Source organism: Taeniopygia guttata, chromosome 24, assembly GCF_048771995.1.
Source record: "Taeniopygia guttata chromosome 24, bTaeGut7.mat, whole genome shotgun sequence".
In the NCBI taxonomy this organism is placed as follows: domain Eukaryota; kingdom Metazoa; phylum Chordata; class Aves; order Passeriformes; family Estrildidae; genus Taeniopygia; species Taeniopygia guttata.
The window spans coordinates 714303-736479 of NC_133049.1; the positions used below are offsets into that span (position 1 = coordinate 714303).

Here is a 22177-nt window from a genome sequence, read left to right on the forward strand (position 1 = left end):
AACAATGTAAAACATGTTTTAAATATAGAAAAAAGAGACATGAGGCAAGTGTTTGCCCGTCAAAAATTTGTTTCACCTGTAAAAAGAAAGGTCACATAGGAAAAAACTGTCCCAAGTAAAAAAACCTACTATCATCTGAATAAAAATAAACAATTGAATGAATATAAGAACAAAATTATTCAAGAGTGACTGCCCAAGTTTCCCATCCATTTCCTTAATTTTACCCTACCAAGTGTTCCTTTTAATTTCCATATTATTTTAATGTTTTCACAGTACGCTTTGGAAAAAGAGTTCATTAATTTACCTTTAGACCTTATTTAAACTTCATGATCTTTATTGATTTTTGTTTAACCATTTTCCCATGTGTCCAACTAAATTTCTTGACTAAAAAATTGTTCATTATATTCTCGATACTTTAAAATAATCTGCTTGTTAAATTATATGTTACAGAGAGAGGAGTCACTCTGTCCTGTTAATACCCATCATTACATAAAATAAAATGAGTAAGACCACATCTCCATTTGCTGATCACATCCTACAAGTGACCTCCAAAATCACTTTCAAACCGTAGAAAGCCAGATCCTGCAGATTCCTCAGTGATTCATGCTTCAAGCCCAGTCTTACTTCAAGATAATTTCACTGCAATTCCTACTCCCGACCCTGATTCTGTATATAATGACTTCGTACATTTTATATTAAGTTTCTTATGCGAAGAAGATCCTTACCCCATGTGTTATGGTCATGAGTAGTTCATTTTTTCCTGATAATTATTGAATTCTTTTCTGTTGCTGTAATAATTTGTCATATGCTAAAATCTGTTACATGATAGATTATGTATATGATATGTTATATAATAGATTCATTAATTTGTTTTGAACCTCAGAACTCTCCTCTCTTTTGTAAAAAGAAACGGGGAGATGTTGTGGTGTGTTTTGGTTTGAATCCATGTTTGCCACCGTTCCCCTCCCTAATCCCCTCCCTTTCCCAGTTGCCAATTTTCCCAAGCCCTTCCCTAACCTCCTCCCTTCCAAGCTGTCAATCCTCCCTATCCCTACCCCTTTCTCCAGTGAGTTCTGTGTCTGTCTTGTTTCCCTTGTCGCTTCCTTCATTACTTTGTATTATTTTCTCCCCATTTTCCCTGATAGGTTCATGAGCTATTTGCCCCACCTTATAGTCCTCTCTTACCATATCCTCGTTGGTTCACTTTCCTACACCCCTCCTCCTGAGTTACTGTATAAAAACTTCTGTTCACACCCCCCCCCCCCCCCCCCAAGTCTGTCTGGGTGCCCAGGAATAAATCCATTTTGTTCTATGCCAAGCCCCGTGCCATCGCTGTCTGTCCCTGCCGGTAACTGGGATTGCAGAGCTCACAGGGAACAGTCGTGCCCCGGCCGCAGCCGCCCCGCATGGAGCGCGCTGCAACACCCAAGACTCGTCCTCTGAAGGGCGACAGGAATTGCCTCACCCGTCTCCCAAATCTGGCATGAGCCCTGACTAATGCTTGTGCTGTGCCCTGAAAAACACTGGGAGGAAAGGTACTACAGAAGTGCAAAGCAGCTTTCAGGAACAGAAAGACATCTTTCACATGTTTTCCTTGTGGTTCTGGTTTATTTTGTAAACAGAGTCTAGTATTGTTTGCCATCAGCATCTTCTCAGAACAAACATACAAAGCTCAGAAGAAGTCTCCAAATGCAACCAACTTCTTAAATATTTATCATTTCACTCCAAGAAAAATATTTAAAAGAAGGAGAACATGAAGTAGAGGAAGGAAAGCCACAGTTATTTCACATCAACCTCTCAAAGCACAGCCAGGCCACCTGATGTAAACCAGAACCAAATTCTGTACCAGCTAGCGCAGAGCTGCTCTCTATGGTTTCTCTCAGTTGAGGCATCTTGCCATTGACATTCCCAGGCAAAAAAGCCACCTGCAAAACCCCAACAATTCCAAGCTAGGCAAAATCCCTTTCACTTTCCCTCATCTTCTTCCTCAGTGGAAAAAAAAATGTAGCGGAAAAAGAAAACCACGTGGATCAAAAATCCTCACTCATGATAAAAAAAAAATTGGTACCTTTGCCAACAAATAGATATGTACCAGTTTCAGAAGCTGAAACCAAGAAATCAGAGGTGGAGGAACTGCTACCTGATCATCGCCCATCCTGTTGTCCCCTGGGGAAGTTTTTTTCCTGGATGCCCTGGCTAACTTGCTGATGCGGTGATGAGGACCAAGTGACCTTCAGATCATGGAAGGGGCAGATAGGCCCTGTGGACACACAGCAGCAACCTATAACTGGCAAGGGCTGAAGCAGTTCAGATGAGTCCTTTCCTGTTTGGCAGAGCTGGATATCAGGGCTCTGTGCTGGTGAAGTACATCTTGGCATCCCCAAGAGCCATTAAAGTTTTCTAGAAAATTACCAATACAAAGAACTGGCAAGAAACAGAATGTCTGAGAAGGGAGAGGGGTAAATATTCTTCCCTTATTTATTGTTTTTAAGCAAACTATTCAGACACAAAACTGAAGGCAGTGAGATTCAAATCACAAGGCACAGCTTGATGGGACGCAGTTAAAGGGAAATTCATGCAAGATCCTCAGCACTGAGTCAAGACCTTTCTTTGATCTCCAGTTTTCCCAAGCCGCATTCCCACATGCAGCCCACCATTTGTTTTTACTTAGAAAGGAGAAATGAAAAATGCTCTGCCAGAGAAGAGCAACAAACAGGCCTTGCAAACATCACACAGTCAAAATCAGGAAGAGGCAAAACCACTAAAGTGAGATGATGGTATCTATTACAGTGAGAAAGATACAGCTGCTTGGGGATGTTCTGGGTGTTTTTCCTCCAGGAATTTCAAAGTCACCCAGATCAGGTATGGATAGATAGGGATCACCTTCTTGCACATTACTGAAGTTCTCTCTCTTAAATACGGAGCCAACAAATTGCTCCTGGCACCCTGAGGTTTATCAGCAGTGAGCCATGCAGGGACTATCCTGCCTCATCCTAATTCACTTGTCAGGTTTGACAGGACCAGAGCTGTAGACAGCACAATACATCACATCATTTCGCCTTGTCATCACTGTAATTTGTATACTTTCTGCCACCTTTTTTATTAGCGCATATAATTATGCTCTTCGCCATTTTAGGGACTACTGTGCAACATGACTTGCTGTCTCCTTACCCATGGAGCCCCATCCCCAGCAATGTTCTTAACTCCAGTTTTGTTTGTTGGCATCTGGCACAGCATATGCTGACGTCTCACAGCTATTGTTCCAGACTCTGCACATTTATGGTTACCGTCAGTTATTCACAATAGGCTTTGAAAAGTTTCATCACAACAACTAGAAATTCTTCAAATCCTTTAAAACTCATAATTTGGAATTTCTGCATGCCTAGGCTTGCCTTTCTTGGTCACCCAATACATTAGCAAACAGTGGTATCATTTATCTAAACACTCTGGGTAGCTGGTATCACCACAGCCCTAATGTAGATTATATATGTCCTTCACAGTGTTTCACAGATGGCATGAAAACCAGAATGCATCAAATCCAGCTTGCGGAACAGTTTCAATTATGCCTTTAATTTAGAACATTTCTGAAAACTTATCAACTGGGCCATTTCATATTTGCTTGTGCAATGCAAGTGCAGCTAAGGCCAGGCACACCTCCCCCACAGCTCTCTGTGAATGCCAGGTGCATGATCCACACCCCACTCCATGTTCCTCTCCCTGTGGCCCTGGGCCCTGGCCAAAGGCAAGGAGTGCTCCTGGGATAACTGCACTGCTGGAGGAGTAAACAACACCAGCAATCGGACTTGTAAGCTCTGCGGTCACCAAATGCATAATTATCAGGGAGGGGTTTCCACACCTCCTACTGACAGCAAGATCGAGTCGTGTGTTCCTGGCCATGCTAATGAAACAGTAAAGCACATTATGAAGTGGTTTAGGGTCAGCCATCAAAACACAACATTTCAGGTGAGGGGAAAGTTTTGCATTGAGAACAGGGTGTGCAAGTGGCCTGTCCACAGATAATCATGTCTGCATGTGACTGCAATAGAACACCTTTCTTGGTCTTGCACTACCACAGTGAGGTGGGAGGGTCGTGGTGCAGGGAGCTGCCTGGTACATCCCTTTTGTCTGGGACCCCTCCTCTCAGAGGGGATGTGTGCCGTTAGGCACAGTAAAAACCACACAAACAAACTTGAGGACATCTTTGGTGAGTTTCTGCATACTCAGACATTCAAAACCCATCCTGGACATGTTAATGTGTCACTTGCTCCAGGTTATCCTGTCTTGGTGGGGGGGTTGGCCCAGATGATCTCCAGAGGTCCCTTCCAACTGCACCATCCTGTGGAGCAGGAGCAGCCCTGGCCTCACTACAGCACACACAGAGCCACTGCAGGCCCCGCCAGGTCCATCCCTTCTCCTGCCTCTGCATCAGCCCCAGCACCTGACATGTCCCTGAACCCCAAATGTACCTCATCAATGTGTATAAATATATAAAGAACAGGTGCTAAGAAGATGGACAGGCTCTGCTCCATGGTACCCAGCAACAGGACAAGAGGAACAGGCAGGAAGGTCAAGGGAAGCTCCAGCTGAACATGAGAAGTATTTCTTCCCTGGGCAATTATCAAGCACTGAACAGATTGTCCAGAGAGGGTGTGGAGTGTCCCTCACTGGAGATATTGCAGAACCCACCGGACACAATCCTGTGCTCTGGGTCGGTCCTGCTGGAGAAGGGAGCTGGGACCTGTGGTCCCCTCCAGCCTCAGCCATCGTGGGATTCTGTGAAACAACCCCAGAACCTTCACAGTCCTACTCAGCTCTCACACTCCCCTTCCTCCTGGCCGCAAACCAGGCACACCTGACAGTGCTTTCCCACACTGAGGGGGAAAACATTTCCCTGTGCCCACACCCACACCTTCCCCATCACCGGAAGCCCAGCTGTAGTGGCTTTGTTCCTGGAATCCCAAAGTAATTTCGGTTGGAAAAGACCTCTAAGATCATCGAGTCCACCCTGTGACCGATCCCCACCTTGTTACCCAGCCCAGCTGAGTGCCACTTCCAGTCATTCCTTGGACAGCCCCTGGAACAGGGACTCCACCACCTCCCTGGGCAGCCCCTTCCAACATCTAATCACCCTCTCTGTGAAGAAATTCTTCCTGATGCCAGACCCAAACCTCCTCTGGTGCGGGATAAGCCTATGTGCTCTCATCCTGTCGTTGTTACCTGGGGGGCAGAGCCCGACCCTCAGCAGGCTACAGCCTCCTGCCAGGGAGCGGTAGAAAGGGACACGCTGCCCTGCCAGCCCCAGCCGGCATCCTGAGCTCCCTCCTCCGTGTCCCAGTCACGGCCATCCTCCAGCCCCGCCATACCTCCCTTCATCCACCTATCCCTCCCTCCATCTCTTTTTCCCTCCCACCCTCGGCCGCCGCCTCACGCCCGCCCTTCCCGGCATCGGGGCGGAGCCGGCGGCAGCAGCAGCGCGCATGGGCCCCGCCGCCCGTCGCTGAGCCCGAGCGGGGGGCGTGTGCCGGACGCGGATCCCCTCGCCGGGCCCTGCCGGCCCCTTCTCGCCGGCTCCTCCTCACCTGCGGCGGCCGCGGCCATGGCGCTGCGGGCGGCGGGACGGGGCTGCTGAGCGGCGGTCGGGGCGCGGCCCCGCAGCGGCGGAGCGAGGTGAGCGCGGCCAGAAGAGGGGAGGGCTGAGGGGACAGGTCGGCATCGCGCTGACGGTCGCGATAGTGTCGCGACAGCGCCCTGCGGGTCGTGAGGGCGGCGCTGGGGTGGGTGATGGGGCGCCTGCGGCGGCCGCTGCCGCTATGGGTGGCAGAGAAAAAGGAAAAAACCCGAATAAAAGCATTCGTGGTTTGTCGTGGCGGGGTTTTGTTCATCCCGGGGCTCTCCCGCTCCCTCCCTTTTCCGCCCCTGGAGCTCCGCCCGCGTCGCCGGGGGTCTCCCGGGCGGGCGGATTCTCCTCTGGCCGGGGGATGATCGCTGGCGAGGAGGGAGAATGGGCGTTTCAGCCCATGCCTGCCATCCCCGCGTGCGGCTCGGCGCGGGACGCGGCTTTGTGCCGGGTCCATTGTCCTGCTGCCCTTTGTGCGGCTGCTGCGGGCACGCAGGGTTGGTGTCCGGGGACAGCCGTGCCCAGGGACGGTGCGAGCAGCGTGCAGCAGGTGCTACGTGTGCTCACGGAGCTGGTTTATCCAAATTATCTCGGCGAGCTTCCCGCCCAGCTGCAGAAGGAGGTGAGCGGTGGATGCCAGAGTGAGGTTTGTAGGGAAGGATCCATAACACGTCTGGACTCTGAGTGAGCAATGGCAGCTTGGGAAAATAGTAAATGAGCCTTTGAAATTCTCACGTGTGTACTCACCTATGGTTTTCCTGTTTTTTCTGCAAATCGTGTGTCCCATCTTGTTCTCCCTTGCGAATATGTCTCGTATGGCAAACGGCTGGTTCAGACCTGACCGAGGGCTGCTGGATTGTTCAAAGGTGATGGGAACGAGTCAGTTTTTGTTCCTTCTCTGTCCTTTCCACATGAGATTGTGCAGAAAACAGCACTTTGGACAGAGGCTTGGACAGCCTCCGTGGGCACCCAGTTTGTTGTGTTGGTTGGTCCTGGCACTGGGAAGAATGCAATCGAGAGGAATAAGTGAAAGGCAACAAGGTAGAAGCTTAAAATATGCCATTTAATTTCAAGAAACAGCTGTAAGTGTGTAATCTATCCAAAGGTGACCAGACACTCTTCTTTGAAATTAACTGAATGAGTTGGTTTCCAGGACTCTTAAAATCTATTTCAAGTGGTTAAGCTTCTGCAGCACAGGGACAAATACCCTGCATGTGCTTATTGAGAACGTGCAGTTTCTTTCCCACTGCACAATGTCTTCTCATTCTAAAATCAGGTTAGCCTTGAGTGAGCAACTTATTTTGACTGGTAAATGAAATATTACATAATCTTTATGATAAAAGAGCAGTAAATAGTTCTTGTGCCTGGACTGTTTTTTTTTCATGAAATTTATCGGAACCTTGCCAGGATGCATGCATGTGGAGCTGATGGGTTTGTAGTGTTTGAACTCATTGGAGCCAGTGGCAAGTATCAAAATTCTGGTCATTTGAGAGCATATGGTGATAGAGATAATAAAGTGGGGGAAAATGGGGTCAATCTGGGAAAATGCAAAACCTCTTACTTAGGGAAACAGAACTGGAAGTGTTACTATGGTATTAATGCCATGTATAATGTACAGAAGAAATATTTGTCCATTGCCAGAATCAAATTGCTGGCCAGTCTTTCAGCTTGTAGTCTTAATCTGGAGTTTGTTTTTTTAAAGTACTCTTTGTTTCTTCAGGAACTCGACAAATACATTTGAGGCAAGTCAGCAGAAATATCATCAGGGAACTGCTTTATTTTTTGGGCTTTGTGTCCAGTTTGTAGGTGGATGTTGCAGTGATTTTGTGTCACTTGCTGCTGGTGGGTTGTGAAATACCAGGATCACAGCCCTTAACAGTCTGTTTTCTGTAATGCAAAGTGAGGGGAATGATGATCATCATGTTCAATTTAAGGGGGATGACTGCAGTGGTGACTTACTGGCTGGAGAGAAGATCCCAGACGGAGTGGAGAAAATCCAGCAGAAAAGGGGAGTAGTGCTACTTTGGTCGTTTATCCCCTGGACTTCTCATTCTTTTGTGAACTTCTGAAAAGGAAATGTCATTTTGCTGTCTGAGTGCATTGTTTTGCCTGAAGTGTCAGACCACATTATGGGGATGATTCCAGTCAACTTCCCTCATTTCAAAACAAACACATCAAATACTGTAATATGTTTGTACAGAAACTCTTGTTTTGTAGCATCCCAGTGTCCATATTTCCAAAAATAAATTGTTTTCATACTTTATTATGGCTAGAATAGTTTTTGTAGGAGAGAAGAATTGAGATGGGTTCCTTTGGCCTTTGTGAACTGCTCTCCACCAATAAGAGGAACATGTTGGCTTTTTCATGAACTGTGGGATTATTTTCATTTGCATTTCCTCAAAATATTCTTATTTGGCAGTAGTTCCGATTCCAGTGGCTGTGACCAAGGCAAGGGGTATTGTCTCTCCTGGTGCTGGGGTAAGGACAGAAAGGGAAGAAGATGTAGGTAAATTTTAAAAATTTTTAAGCTGAACCAAATTGGTCCTGTGGGACTATGAGCACGGGTGGCCGCTGCCAGGTGTGGTGTCCACAGGGCCAGGTCCTCTCCCAGGTGTGCTCCTCACCCAGCTCCTGGATCTGGTTTCAGCCTTTGCTGTGCAGCAGCAGCACTGTGTACCATCAAGGCTGATGAGCTTGCTGCTTGTGTGGGTTTGATGATGGGCCAGGTAGGTCCGAGCTGAGAAGGATCCTGACAGAGCCGTTCTTCCCCGCCAGACTCATGCAGGAATTTAAACTTGAGTATGTTGTCTGTGCTTCCAGCAGCGGAGATGGTTCTGTGTTTCTGTTTGGCTCTGGTAGCTGCTCTTGGGATATCTGATATTGCAATAAAAGAGAAACAGATTGCAGTGATTATCAACTTACAAAATATATAACAGCTTTCCTTGGAAAAATCAGTCATTTTGGTATTTGGGGTGAGGCAGGTCAACAAGTCTGGACAGTTGGAGCATGTGGATTTTCCTAGTGATTTCTATTCTTATGCTAATCCTTTGAGCAGGCTTGCTGAGTGCTTTTGGAGATGAGGGGTGTGCACATCGAGGACACTAAAGAGAAGCCATTTTTTGTACTTTTTGTTATGCAGATTAGATTTTCCAGCCAACCAGAATTTGGAGAATCCCAACTCGAGGATGTGATACTGCTGGTCAGGAGTCATTTAGCAATTTTAACCCGGTTTGGCTGAAACTGTTCCTCTTCAGTATTAATTTTGACGTTTTTTGTTTGCTTTGCTTAAGTTTTATTTTTGTAAATCTGTGTTGTAGGTGAAAAGTTTTTATCTTTGCTGCTGAATTAAAGTCGGAAAACTTCAGTTTTCAATTTTTAATTATTGTGATGGGTAAGAAGTGTAGGAAGGCAACAAAACTGTGTTGCTCATTTGGATCATTGTTCTGTTTTTGTATGTGCCTTGCTGTGTTTCTCCTACACTGTCTGCGAGCCCTCAGTTCCTGCAGTGCAAAAGATTTTAGATAGATTATTGAGTAGTTTGTGCATGTTCCTAGGGAGGTGTCTGTGCCACTAAAAACCAGGTAAAAGATGTAAATCTCACTCACAAGACTTCCTTGTTGCATATTGGTTTTCCAGGATTGTTTTAGAAATATGAGGTACCGGAGAAGTCTGAAGGAGATGCTCCAAGTTAGGATTTTGTTGCACAGAACAGGAAACTGCAGCTCTTTGTGGCCTCTGTCTTGTGTAATATCCCCAATAATATATGGGGTTTCTGCAGTGCAAAGTGCTGGGCTGTTAAGCACTTAATAAGTCTCTGGGTGTTTATTTCAGTGGTGTTTTGTGGTTCTGAGGTCTGCGCTCCTGCAGTAGATCCGCTTATCCATATTTGTGTGTAGTGCTGGACTCTTGAGAAGTGTGCAAAATAATTAAAAACCGCCCTTTAAACTATTTAGTAAATTGGATTTGCTTTGCCAGCAGTGGAACAGGAAGTTAATTGTGTTTAAGCTGATGTTGACTTTTCCAATCTGATTTTCCCTGGGAAGAAACTTTACTACCTAGTTGTTAAATGCACAGTTAATTACCTGCTGATTGGTTAAGCAGATAAACCAATGCTACCAGGTTTACTGTAATCAGGTTGATAAATGTGTCAGGTATGTGCTGCCTCATGCTATTGTCTTGCTTTATGATTAAACCCAGTGTTAACTCTCATCATGCTCACAATTTGAATGTATTTAGTATTGTCAGGCGATGATTGACACTGAAGTTACCATTCAGTGGATGTTCTTGCTCTGTGCTTAAGTTACGCTTGTATAGTTCTGGAATTCATAGTGTTATCTCTTAATATTCTATGAGAATATGGCTCAGCAGCTTTTAACCCGTAGTTTAGAAAATAAAATATATTTCCACTTTTTAAAACAGTGCTTGTAGGCACCTTTATTGTCTTTCAGTCTTGTTTCAGTAGCTATATTGCAACATTTTGGTTGTGTCTTGACATGGTATGAGGTCAGTGGTTGAAGCAATAGCTGTGCATCTGTTACTGATCAATGAATCATTCAAACTCTTGGTCATCTCAGTTTTTGCTGATGAAGAAGCTGAAATTGCTGCCCCTCCATCTCGTCTCTGATGTGCCTGGGGCTTTTGCCTGTCCTCATCTCAGTACAGATGTTTGTGGATAGAATACATTGATTTTTAGTGTATCCATAATGACTCATTAAGAATCAGAGAGGAACTGGAGTTTCTCCAATTTCCACCATTTCCTCCATAACCAGGACTGCAAGCACTTTGGAGCATGGCTTCCTAGAGATTTCAGGGTAGAATTAAATGCTTAAATATCTTTGATGTTTTTTGTTGGATGGAGGGACACTTGGTGAGCCACAGTTGTGGCCGGAGGTCTTCTGGTGGGTGAATTGCTTTTAAGATACGTGGATGGAAGGTAGTTTGCTAAAAGCTTTGTCATCACTTACTGGGAGGTTGAGAAAATCAGTTTCCCTAAAAATATCTTTGATGGCAAGGTGTTAGGTTGTTATGTGTGATTTCAAAATTCTTGCTTCTTACAGAAATACATATTTAATTCACTGTGTATTTTGTTATCTGAGAGATTATTGACTAAAAACACTTCTATTGAAATATTAAAGTTAAGTTGTTGTGCCTTTTTCCCCCTTTAAATTTAAGTAATAATGTTTCCTGGCATTTGGGAGATGAACTTTTTGGCCTCAGTACTCAGAATGCTCAAGGTGTCTGTGAGTTCTCTAATGAAAAAGAGAAGATATAGTGCTTGGTGTTCTGAAAACAGTTCGGTTTTTTGGCGCCAGCATAAAACCAAGAAGTTTTCAAAATCTAAATGTTATAATTTGGCCATATTCTTACAGACTTCACTGAGGCATAAGTGTGGGTATTATGAAGAATGTAGCTGGACAACCCTGTTTGTGCACAATTTTAATTGCTGCAAGAGTCTTTGAGTGTTTGCTGATATTTACCCTTTTCCTCCTTGTTATGATTCATGGATGTCTTCATTAGATTTCATAATAGCAGCCTTATGCCAGGCCTTTTGTGTTTGCGTTTTACAAGAAGCATCCCTAGAGAGTCAGCTCCTGCCTGCTGGGAACAATCAGTCTTTTAACAGGTTGATTTCAGTAGTTTTTAAAATTTATTTTGACTTCAAAAAGACTATTATCTTGCTTGATAATGCACCTTGCTTGTTCTTCCCCCGAAATCTACATAGCAGTGGATACCATGTGGTAGAATCTTTGCAAATTTTATCAACAATTTCCATATCAACTTTTCATGGACTATGAATACATTTCAGTAGCTGCTTTCTGTAACTTGCCTTTATGATTGTCATCTTATCCATTACACTCTGGGGTAGAAATGAAAATTGCTGTTTGGGTATCCTGATTTGTTGTTAATGCTTATATATGTATATTTATAATGTATGGATTATGATACCACTTTTGTACTAAAATATAAAATGTAGTTTTTTTGTAAAACTCACAAATGAATGAGCAATAGCTATAAATATTCAGATAAAAAAAAATAATTCTTTGGCACAATTTGTAAACCAGAATGTGTTGCTCCTTCCTCTCTTCTAGAAATCTGCAGAGGTGTTATATGTTCACTGAAGGTTGAATTAGTAAGGAGTACTTGATTTTTATTTCAGCAAAAGTTCTGATAACTTATTTTTGGAAATGTAAATGAGGTTCCATAGTTGTCCTGTTGCATGATGCACAAGGCAAGCTTCAGACGTAAAGCTCAGTCATTGGTAACTGCTGCAGCTTATTTCATTGAAGAAACAGGAACAAAAGTTTGTTTGTAACCACTCTGGAACTGAGAACAAAGGCTGCGGGGACCTTTGAACCCTTGTGGCTGTGCATCTGAAGGAGGAATTGTTCAGGAATGGGAAAAACTGCCAGAAGACCAGGGATTTGCTTTTCCCAACAACTTTCTCCAGCAGTGTTCAATGACTGCTTTTAAAGGAAAAAAAAAAAAAAAAAAAAGCTTGGTTAATTGGAAGACTCCCTTACTTATTCTTCCCACTGAACTCTGATTTGATAATCAAGCATGCTGGGATGGTTATTCTTACTTTTTTTTTTTCACCAAGACAAGCTTTGAACAAATGAGTGTGTGTGTGCTCTCTTTTTTGGGAGAAATCTTAATGATTGATTGCATCCTTAAACATTTTGTTCTCTCTCAAATGTTCTCGACAAGAGATTCTGGCGTGTGAAGCAATTTGTTTCCCCTGCTTCCTGGCGTTGTTCTGACTTCACAATTATTTTTCATTCACTGGTAGCTGTCTCCTCAAGGAAGACGGTGGGGGATTATCAGTGCTCTGAAGAAATTGTTGCTTCTTTGCAAAATTTGTTGGCTGGCACATTGAGTCTCCAGGGGTTGTCCAGCATGAAGGTTCTGCTGCAGGCAGCGATTTGTGCCTTATCGTTCACCTTCATGAATTTTACAAGGCTTAAGCAGAGGATGGGCTGCACTGGATGAACAGCTTCTCTAAATTGCTTTGTGCAGAGGGAGAGAAACCACAGTATTGAGGGTTTGTTATTTTTTCTTGAGTAGTGAACATAACACACCAGCTGGAAGAAACAGAGTTGTTCATTTATATTTCTCATCCTGGACATGCAAGTCATAAGTGTGCTCAGGCATGTGTGTAATGTGTGTGTCTGTCCCTCTTCCTTGCTGGAGAAACACTCTGTGCTGCTCTGCAGTTCTTTGGACAGAAGGGAGAAGCTGGGTTTACCCCTTAGGAATTGAATTGGGTGCAAAAGAAGTGGAGGCATGGAAGGAGACCTGGAATCTGGTTGTCTTTGTGCAGTCTCCCTTGGAGAGGGTGCTTCACACCAGTTTGCTCCCAGGTGATGTTTGTGGCTGCAGCACCTGAGTGAGAGCTTTTATCGGGGTGTTCCCTGCATACCTGGTTCCCGGGAAAGCTCCAGATACCAGAAAGTGGAGTTAGCCATCGGGTATGATTTGGCTGACAGATTAGTATTTTAAGCAGTGATTCCTCTTGCTGCTAGAGAGGAAAAAAAAATCAGTTTCTTTCAAATTATCAAGGGCCTCCAGTCCTTCACCCCTTTTCCCTTTTGTGTGAGGGATGCACACATGGGGTGGCACTCGGAGTGAGGCTGTTGTAGATCCTTGTCTTGTGTTCAGCTTGCCTTTTCAGCGCTGTCCTGAATGACAATAGCTCTCAAATGTCTTGTCTTGGTTCTTAAAACTGTTGATCTCTTTCTGCAGTTCCTGTGAAATTAGGCTGGGCAGTTGGGAAATTCAGCTTTGTAAACCTGGTTCCCAGGAGCATGGGACAACTATGTGGTGGTTGCCCTTGTATTTGAAGTTCTTTATGGGATATGAATTGGTTGTCACTGTGCTCCTGACTTTCTGCCCTGTTAAGATATGCAGCAGCTTGAGCTGCTCAAGTAACCTACATTCAGTCATCTGTACGCAGAACAATTGCATAAGGAAGCCAGTTCACCCATGGCTATTTAGTTATGTAGCCATATTGTATTAATTGTAAGAAGAATGGATCTGCCTGGAGTATAGCTTAGGAGCTTTCTTAACAGTTTCACCTAGATTGCAAGAAAACTTAGTTCTGTGATTGCATCCTTTGCTAGAGGTACTCTGCATTTCCTGTTTGGCAAATGCCAGGGTTAACAATTAAACCACAGTTAACAGTTAAACCACACTTCTAATCTATGATTAGAACTGGAAATGAAAACATATAGATTGGTGTTTTAGGAAACTTAATTTGTGAGTTCTTATCTCTAGCAAACGTGTGGAGGAGGGATGCCATATGGCTGCTAAATATAACTCAACTTGCTCCTGAAAGCAGTTGAAAAAGTACAGAAGTTCACAATCTGGTATCCATGTTGTTAATAAGAATGTGCTGCAGACTTGGTGCAGATGAAGGTAATGGGAAGAGAGCCAAAAGTAATCCAATGAAATGTAAGTATTTCCTGTGATAGGTGATGGGGGCTGACACACTGGGTAGGTGCTCAGCATCCTGCAGACACTGGACCCTTTCTCAGCAGTGTCTGGGCAGTGGAAGGGTGGCAGGAGCTGCCCAGTTACACCAGTTTTCTGCTCACCACCCTCGCAGTCCAACAGTTCCTATCCTTGTTTAGTTTAAATATTTGCACTGCTGCAGCCCAGTGCTGGGATGGTGGAGAGCTTGATCTGCTGGAGCTGTGTGAGTAAAATCAGAATACAAGGCTGTGGGGGCAAGGCTTGAGAGTAGTTATTCACAACTTTCAGTTCTGTTCTTAAAATTTTTCTTAATACTAACATTTGTGGGGGTTTTTTTGTGTGGACATACTGCCAAAATACATGTGAACTGATGTTTTAAGGATACAACTATAGTTGAAATATGGGAGCATTTCTAGTAAATATTTTCATATTTTATCTGTGCATGCATTTGAAGGAAGTGTAAGTTAGTCATGCACTGTGCAATGGAGTATTTCTATGTATTTTTCAGCAGTGGATATTTTTGTGAAATACTTTGATTGTGAAATACTAATCTATAAAGGAGATTGCTAATTTTCTGATGGGAAAACCTGTGAAGAAAGCAGAGCTCCAAAATACTTGTGATTTCCTCCCCCTCCAAAAAAACCCAAAAAACCAAAAGAATTACTTACCTACTCTGCCATACTGTTGTTCTCACTCCTCTTTTTGAATGCAAACATCCAGAATATGTGTTGAACTGATTTAACAAAGCATTATGTCTAATGTTAATCCAAGGGCTCCTGATAGGATAAAAGGCATTGCTGAACTGAGGCAGAAATATCTGATAGGAAAAGCTTATCCTGGAAAAGAATCAGAAGAGAAACAGTATTGGTTATATTCCTTCAGGCCTTTAAAATATTTCAAAGGAATGAGTATACACTTTCTGATGGGGTTTTGGTGGCTAAAAATGCAGTTACACGAATCACAGCTTGTTGGGGCAGGGAAAATTAATTCATGCACTTGAACATGTGCTCGTCCACTGTTTTCTCTGAAGTTGAATTATAGACAACAAGAATGCGCTTTGTTGTTCTTTAATAATAAATAACAGCATAGTACTTTTGATCTTCAAAGCGCTGCTCAGACCTTAATTAATCTTCATATACTCCTGTGAGAGACTTAAAAATACTCCCTACTCTTTTGGACAAGGAGCTCCTTAGCATGGAGATGTTGGAGGGTTTGCTCTGGGCCACATTGTCAGGGCCAGCTGGGACAGTTGCTCAGAGATTCCTGGCACTGGAAGCTTTGGCTGCTTCTGGAAGCTGTGTTGCTTTTCTCATTTATGTATTTAAATTTTAGAAAAACTAAAATACACAAAAAACTGCAGTTCTTTAAATTACTTTGGATTTCCAACTGAGTGTTAACTTATGCATGTGCATGTTGGAATTTCCCTGTTGAATATTCCTGTAGGCAGGAAAGTGCAGAAGGTTTGTGTTTGTGCTGTTGTGTGGGAGCAGGTATGGAAAACTGCACTTCAGAAAGCTTGGGTTACAACTTTGGTGTGACAAGGTAGAAAATAAAAGTATGTAATTCTTTAAAAGAGTCTGTAGGACACATCATAAATACATAGAAAGTGTCTCTCAATCTACCTTCTCTAATCTTCCTAATTATTTGTGTTTAAAATAAGGAGAAGAAGAGGAATTAATGTAGATGTTGATTTTCAGGGTCTTTCCAAGGTAATTGCTGATTGGAGTTTCAGGACAGATTTAGGCAGTACATTGCTACATTTGGAGCCATGTAAAATAAGCAATTTACTTATTTTACGTGGAGATGAAAATAAGAATGGCAAAATGAACTGAGACTGTTCAGCTCACCTGAAGAAACAGTTCAGGTATTATTATAATGTAAACTCTTGAAATAATCCTGTGTGGCCATTGGGATCCCAGCTTGTTACACGTGCATTTTTCTCACAAACAGTGGGAGGGAGTTCATTGAGAACTGCTTACTGCTGCAGATAAGGAACCCAAAACATGAGCTGTCAGGAGAAAGGCAGAGGTGTATCACAGTATTCACACCTGTGTTTGCTTCTTACATAACAGACCCAAGGGCAGAGTGTTTAATGTTTTGTTCAATACCGTGTAAACTCAAACTAGCTTTTCAGAAAGTGGGATGCTTCAAAATCATGAGTAGCCCCTGACTGGTGTTGTATGGAGCTCTGTGAATGCTTTGACACTGTAATTTCTGCTGAAGGTTGCACCAATTTACATGAGGAATAAATGTGGGATTGGCTGGTGAAGCAGAAAGCTGAATAGCCATTAAACAGGTCTGAAGGATTCCTCAGCATGAAGAGCAAAGTCAGCAGAAACTTGGAGCCAAACACCAGGTAAGTCTGGTGCACTTAATCTGGTGACCTTGTCATCTTGGAGAAACCTGGTAGGATGATGCTCCCAGCACTCCTGCGGTGAAGGTCTTTTCAGGATCCCCTGCTGAGCCAATTATTTGGCCCATGGGTTCCCAGGAGAAATCTGTGAAGTGTTTAAATGTCTTTTTAAAATTTATTAGAAATGCAGTGACTTAGGCTGACTCAAGGGTCCATAATGATACCTGCACTTTGTTTTGAATGCAAGGTGCAAATAAAATGTCCAAATGGAAAAGCTGTCAGAAGTTTCAAGCGTTCTGAACTATCAAGTCTAATCTTCTATTCTAAACACTGTTGAGATTTTTATTAACAACATTTTGCAAATAACATGTTTAACTCTGTTGGATTTATGCGTCCTGTTCTTCCACATTTTTGATACATTAGAGCAGCAAATCTTGATATAACAGAGGGCAGAATACATCCTTGTTACAGAACTGCAACCCCGCAAGCCATACAATGCATGAGGGGTAAAATCTTCTCTAGGTCTTCCTTCTCTGACTTTATTACTTCATTTCTGGAGGCTTCTCAGAGGTGTTCAGAGGGATAAATTAAATATCAACAAACAAGTTGGAAAATAATTTGTGTATTTTAGTTTCCCAGGTACTGAGACAATAAAGAAGGTCTTGATTGCTGAACAAACATGTGGTTCTGTACCAGCTGTGTCTGATAAGTGAAATCCCTTGGCATATGCTTTGGGACAGGCAGAGATTTTCTGCCTTTCTGAAGCACACACTGCTGAAATGCTTCTGGTTAAAAATGACGGCAATTATTCAACTTGCCTACATTTCACAAGTTTTTAAAGCTATTTATGCAAATAGCCGTTTCAATGAGATGACAGTAAGACCCCAGAGTTGTTTGTTGTGGGGTTTTCATGCCTCCTTGAACTAATTTCTCGCCCTAATTGTGTGTATACATGTGTAGCGCTCTTGCACTCCCATGTGCATCTCCCGAGAAAGGTCTTTTCTTCCCTCCCAGCAAGGCATTCCTCATACTGCACCAGAGCCAGCTTCTGGGAGTGTGGTGACACTCGTATCTTATTAAAATGAAGAAAAATCTCATTCCTCATTAGCGAAGCTGATAGTTTACGTACCAAGAAGGACTTACAGGAGTGAAGATGGAGATATTTGACATGTTAATTAATGGGCATATATAGATGAGTTCAAGTATTCACTTCTAAACCTAATTCTTGCCTGAAATTTTATTAGCACATTGCTAGACAAAGTGCTGTATAAAGGGCTAGACAATGTATGGAGGAGATTTGAAAGTTCTCATTGTTATATTTAATTTTCCTAAATAAATTCATAGGCAGCTTGTTCTTTCCCCAAATGCTGCGTATTTAAATCAGACTAATCTGTATTTAATGAATGTGTAGGGCTCAGATCCATTCAGCAGGCCTTTTGAACCTCTGAAAGGCCTTCTGAAACTCAGGCGAGCGGTGCCTGGATTTTCTCTAGTTGGTTCAGCAGCTCCTGAGCTCAGCAAGTCCAACAAATCAGTAATTCCAAATAACTTGGGTTGTTCTTGTTGCTTAGGACAGTGGTAAAGAAATAGTCCGTGTTTCAAATGGGAGTAGTGTGTGTTCAGTGAGTGTGGTCTTAACTCTGCTCACATCAGTGGCAGTGGTTCTTTGTGGAGTAAACGGACACCTTCAGATCACTGAATTCCTGCCCTGTATTTGCCTGGTGTTTGAAGGGATTAATGCATGAACAGTGTGTGGATTGTCTTGTGTCACTGCTTGTTCCTGCTTGTGGGGAAATCCAGACGATTCAGAAAATGGTTTTTGAGAGATGATTTGTGAAGGTTGTTTGCTGACTGACATATGGTGTGGCATACGGTGCTATTTACCACCTCAGAGTCTGAGCTTACATGGAAATTATTTTCTTTTTTAAGTATTTAACTCTATTAAGTACTTTTAGACATCTTCCAACATTGCCCTGGCCAAGTCAATTGACACTTTCCTTTTATTCAGCTTGTCCCATCTGTTTGTGACTGTTTTCTTCCTTTTTTTATTCTATAAATATATTTTAGAGTTTCAAGGGCTGACAGTCTCAGCAGCATCAAGCACATGCAAATCTCTCTTAGCTTTTTATCTGCAGCCTCCAAGGTGTCTTGTCTCAGACCTTGCTATGATGTGGAAATGGAAGCCAGGCCAACTACTGGACTGGAAGAAATGCTGATACAGCCTGGTGGTTGTAACATCTTCTTTCCAATTAATCCTAGCTCTTCCCTGGAATAGCAAACTTTTGAAACAGTGAAGATGAAGAAATGATATAAGACATGCCTTTTTTTGGTTAAAAATCTGGTTTGTAAAGGAAGAAGAAAAAAATAACAGGACAAAATTGTTATCTTAAAAGTTGGGCAAATGGAACTTGGAGATAATGGAGTTTCTGGAAGAGTATGTCAATCCTTTTTGCCCTGGTAGGAGATGTTGAAATAAAAAGGCTTCAAAGGGAGAAAAATGCTCTGAGCTTTCCAGGCACATACTATGGAAGTTGCTGGTAGGTTTGGTTTCTTCCAGCTGGGCCTGTGTAGGTATTGCAATGAAGATACTATTTATTTGCTTTTATATGATTGCTTTTTCAACAAACACTTTAAATTTTTCCTTTTTATATGCAGAACTGCAAATCTTAAGAACATGAACAGAGGTGAACCAAATGCTCAAGTGTAGATTTACATTAAAGAGACATTAAAAAAGCACCTGAAATACACAGGGAGATGTAGAATGGCTTGTGTTTTCTGAGCTTGTTTCCGTCTCTCTTGCTTATATTAGTGTCATTTCTCTATCAGAGGCTGCAATTTTACAGAAAGAGGAATTAGGAATGTATACAAACACTTTGAGAATGTTTCCCCTACTCCAGTTCTACTTTCACCTCCTCCAGTCTCACTGGGAACATTCTGATTGAAGTGTGGCTCTACATCCTCATAACACAGTGTCAGGATCTGTGCACTTCCCTCTGAGCAATCAGTCACCTTGTGTACATTCCTGTAGAGAGTAAGCAATAAATGTTTCTCCCCCCCCATTCCTTGCCTATGCAATTCTGCCTTTTTCTTTTCTTTTTTTCCCTGAGTAATAAGGAAATGGTGGTCAAAGCTCAAAGCAATAAACCTGTACAGACTATTAGAGCTGCTGCTTAAATGTTAAGGCGGTAGAAAATTTTGAAGTGAAGGTCCAGCCTCCACCAGCTTCCTATGTTTCCACTCTATCCCAGCTATGTGGATAGAGAATCTCATTCTCGGATGCTAAATGTTGGTATTTGTAATATTTTCAATGCAAATGGTAAGCAGCATGTAAAGGAGAGGGGTTTTTACTTAGGTTATTAAGTACTTTGTGATGTGAGGCTCTTTCACACAACAGAAAAAAGTATTCTCTACTTATTGGAAGCTTTGCAAAGATTAAGAGATTCTAAACAGAAAAATCTGTGTGGATTTGTCCTTTATAAGTTTGTTTCTTCAAAGCAGTGTTTATAACATGCAGAAGAGGTTAAGGATGTCAGAACTACAGTAAGGAGGAGGCAATGTAGGTATCTAGTCTGATGCTCTAAATACAGTAGACAACTTTGGGAGGCTTTCTTAACTAAATATAATATCCTTGTAAAAGCATTTAAATGAGGGCTGGTTTTGCTTACAGAGGCCATACATTTAAATAAGCTTAAAATGTAAACACAACTGCATGCCTTTATGGAGACATAAACCAACACGCCTTACATGTTTCCCTTCTCTCCCAGTGGGAGTTTGTGCTAGCCCGAGTTTGCCAAAGACACCTTTTTTGTGTGATACCCTGCATACTGAAAATTATGTGCTTAAAAACCTGATGCCATGGTAAAATGTGGTACCAAGGGGTTCCCTGCCTGAAGGAATATTGCAATGTCATCAGTCTGGTAGTCTTCTCTTTTTCCTGTCTGTAGATGTTCATTACAGGATCTTGGAATTCAGCGTAGGTGGAAAATGACACACCAAATGGAAGAGACCATGTACTCACAGCTCAGCCATTCCAAACAGAGGGACAGCATAGGAAAACCCACCTGCTAGTGGCCATATGGGCCACTATCTCAGTATTGCTGGTGTGGAAGGGACTTCTTTGTGATGTAAGAATCAGTAGGACCCTGCTGCCCCTCTGCTGGGAGTTCTGTCCCACAGCAAGGATCATTAAAACACCTGATCCAGGTGTGCCAGTGCTTAAACCCCCGGCCTTTCTGTAGGGAATGTATGTCCATGAGGAGGGGATTCCATCAAGGCTCCAGCTGCCTTCAAACAAATGGACAAGCCAATTTAATGTGTCAGCAGGAAAGAAATATGTTTGAGGTTCATCAGACCCAGTTCTAGTTGGTACTTTCTTGCAAAGCCAGATTTCCTTGAGTTTCAGCTCCGATTCTGTAGATTCACCACGGGGGCACCAACCGCCTGCTAGGGGCACAGCTGTGACCCAGCTAGCTGCTGCAGCCCTCGACCTCTGTCCCTGCCTTTCCTTCATTGCTGTTACATTTTTCAGGATGTATCAGGTTCTGTGTGTTTTACACAAGTGTGGCAGAGGTGTCTCATTCACTTCCCTCAAGGTATTTCTTTGTAAAGCTGCACAATGTGCAGCTTTGCTTCAGCAGAACCTGAAGGATGAATTTGAACATTTTCCTATGGTTCTGAAAAAAAACCTTTTTGAAGGTTAAGAAAAAGGGTTGTCAAATGATTTTCATGTTATTTTTAATTTCAAACAATTTATTTATTTTGCCATGTTATTAGAAGCTTTTTAGGTTGCTTTTTTTTTCTCTTCCTAGTGTAAAAAGGGGAGATTAAGTGGCCATGTTTTGGAAGTGGGGATAAATCTCTGTGAAGTGGCATTAATAAACCTTTCCTCAGCCTTGATGTCCATCCTTTGGAGGAAATGTTGACAGAGCAGTAACCTTTGTGCATACTTTGATGTGTGGGGATTTGACATCTCCTCAAACTCACTGTTGCTTTAAATAGCCCCAAATATTACTTCTTGAAGCAAGAGGAGCAGGAAAGGCGAGTGACTGAGGAGACAGATTTCCTTAATAACTTCCCATTTAGCCAAAAGATAAACTGGTTTTGGTCTAACATTCTTCATTTATAGCAAGACTGACCAATTGAGACCCATGTAAAGTGTTTCTACAACATGGTCCAAAATCAGCTTCTGAACCCATAAATCACCTGTGGCTGGTTTGTTTTTGTATCAAGTTGCAAATACATATTCCTGGAGTGCTTTTATTGAAGCAATTTTATTTTATGCTAATTAAAAATATAGTGCTGCTACTTTATATTGCCAGCTTTTGAGGGGCAGGTCTGCAGTGTAGAGTTGAGGCAACTGCTTGGGTTTTGCTTTTTTAAAAATTTCTTGTGCCAGTATCCCTTCTGGTTAACTCTTGAGTGGATTTGTGCTGGTGTCCTTTGAAGAACTGAGCCGTGTGTTTTCATAGATGATGAAATGGGAGTGTGAATATTTTGAGTGCAGCAATCCTGCACATGCCCTGCACAGTTCAAGCGTGGTCTGTACCATGACACCTCTGTGGTGTACAATCACTATTTTAAGTACAAAATATGTTTAAGAATTGCTGTTGCTGAGCACACACCTATCAAGGTGAGTGACCTTTAAATATGATTTACCTGTTGAGTGTATATGTCTTCTGAATGTTATCAACAATATTTCTGAATTACAGAATTGTAGGGACAGTGGAGGGGTTTGAATC

At 42.7% G+C, this 22177-nt stretch overlaps 1 protein-coding gene across 5 annotated transcripts in view; it reads left to right on the forward strand.

Annotated features, from left to right (window-relative positions):
* The first annotated feature begins 5432 nt into the window (after window positions 1-5432).
* The window catches only part of ARHGAP32 (Rho GTPase activating protein 32), a 238584-nt gene continuing 221839 nt past the window's right edge, over window positions 5433-22177 (forward strand). For 3 of the 5 annotated variants that reach the window (XM_072918149.1, XM_072918150.1, XM_030290907.4), the window contains exon 1: window positions 5433-5667. The gene's annotated coding sequence lies outside the window, so the exon portion shown is untranslated. Of the gene's footprint in view, window positions 5668-5699; window positions 6240-6507; window positions 6659-22177 lie in introns of those variants that run through there. The other 2 variants (XM_072918151.1, XM_072918152.1) reach the window with 2 other exon arrangements.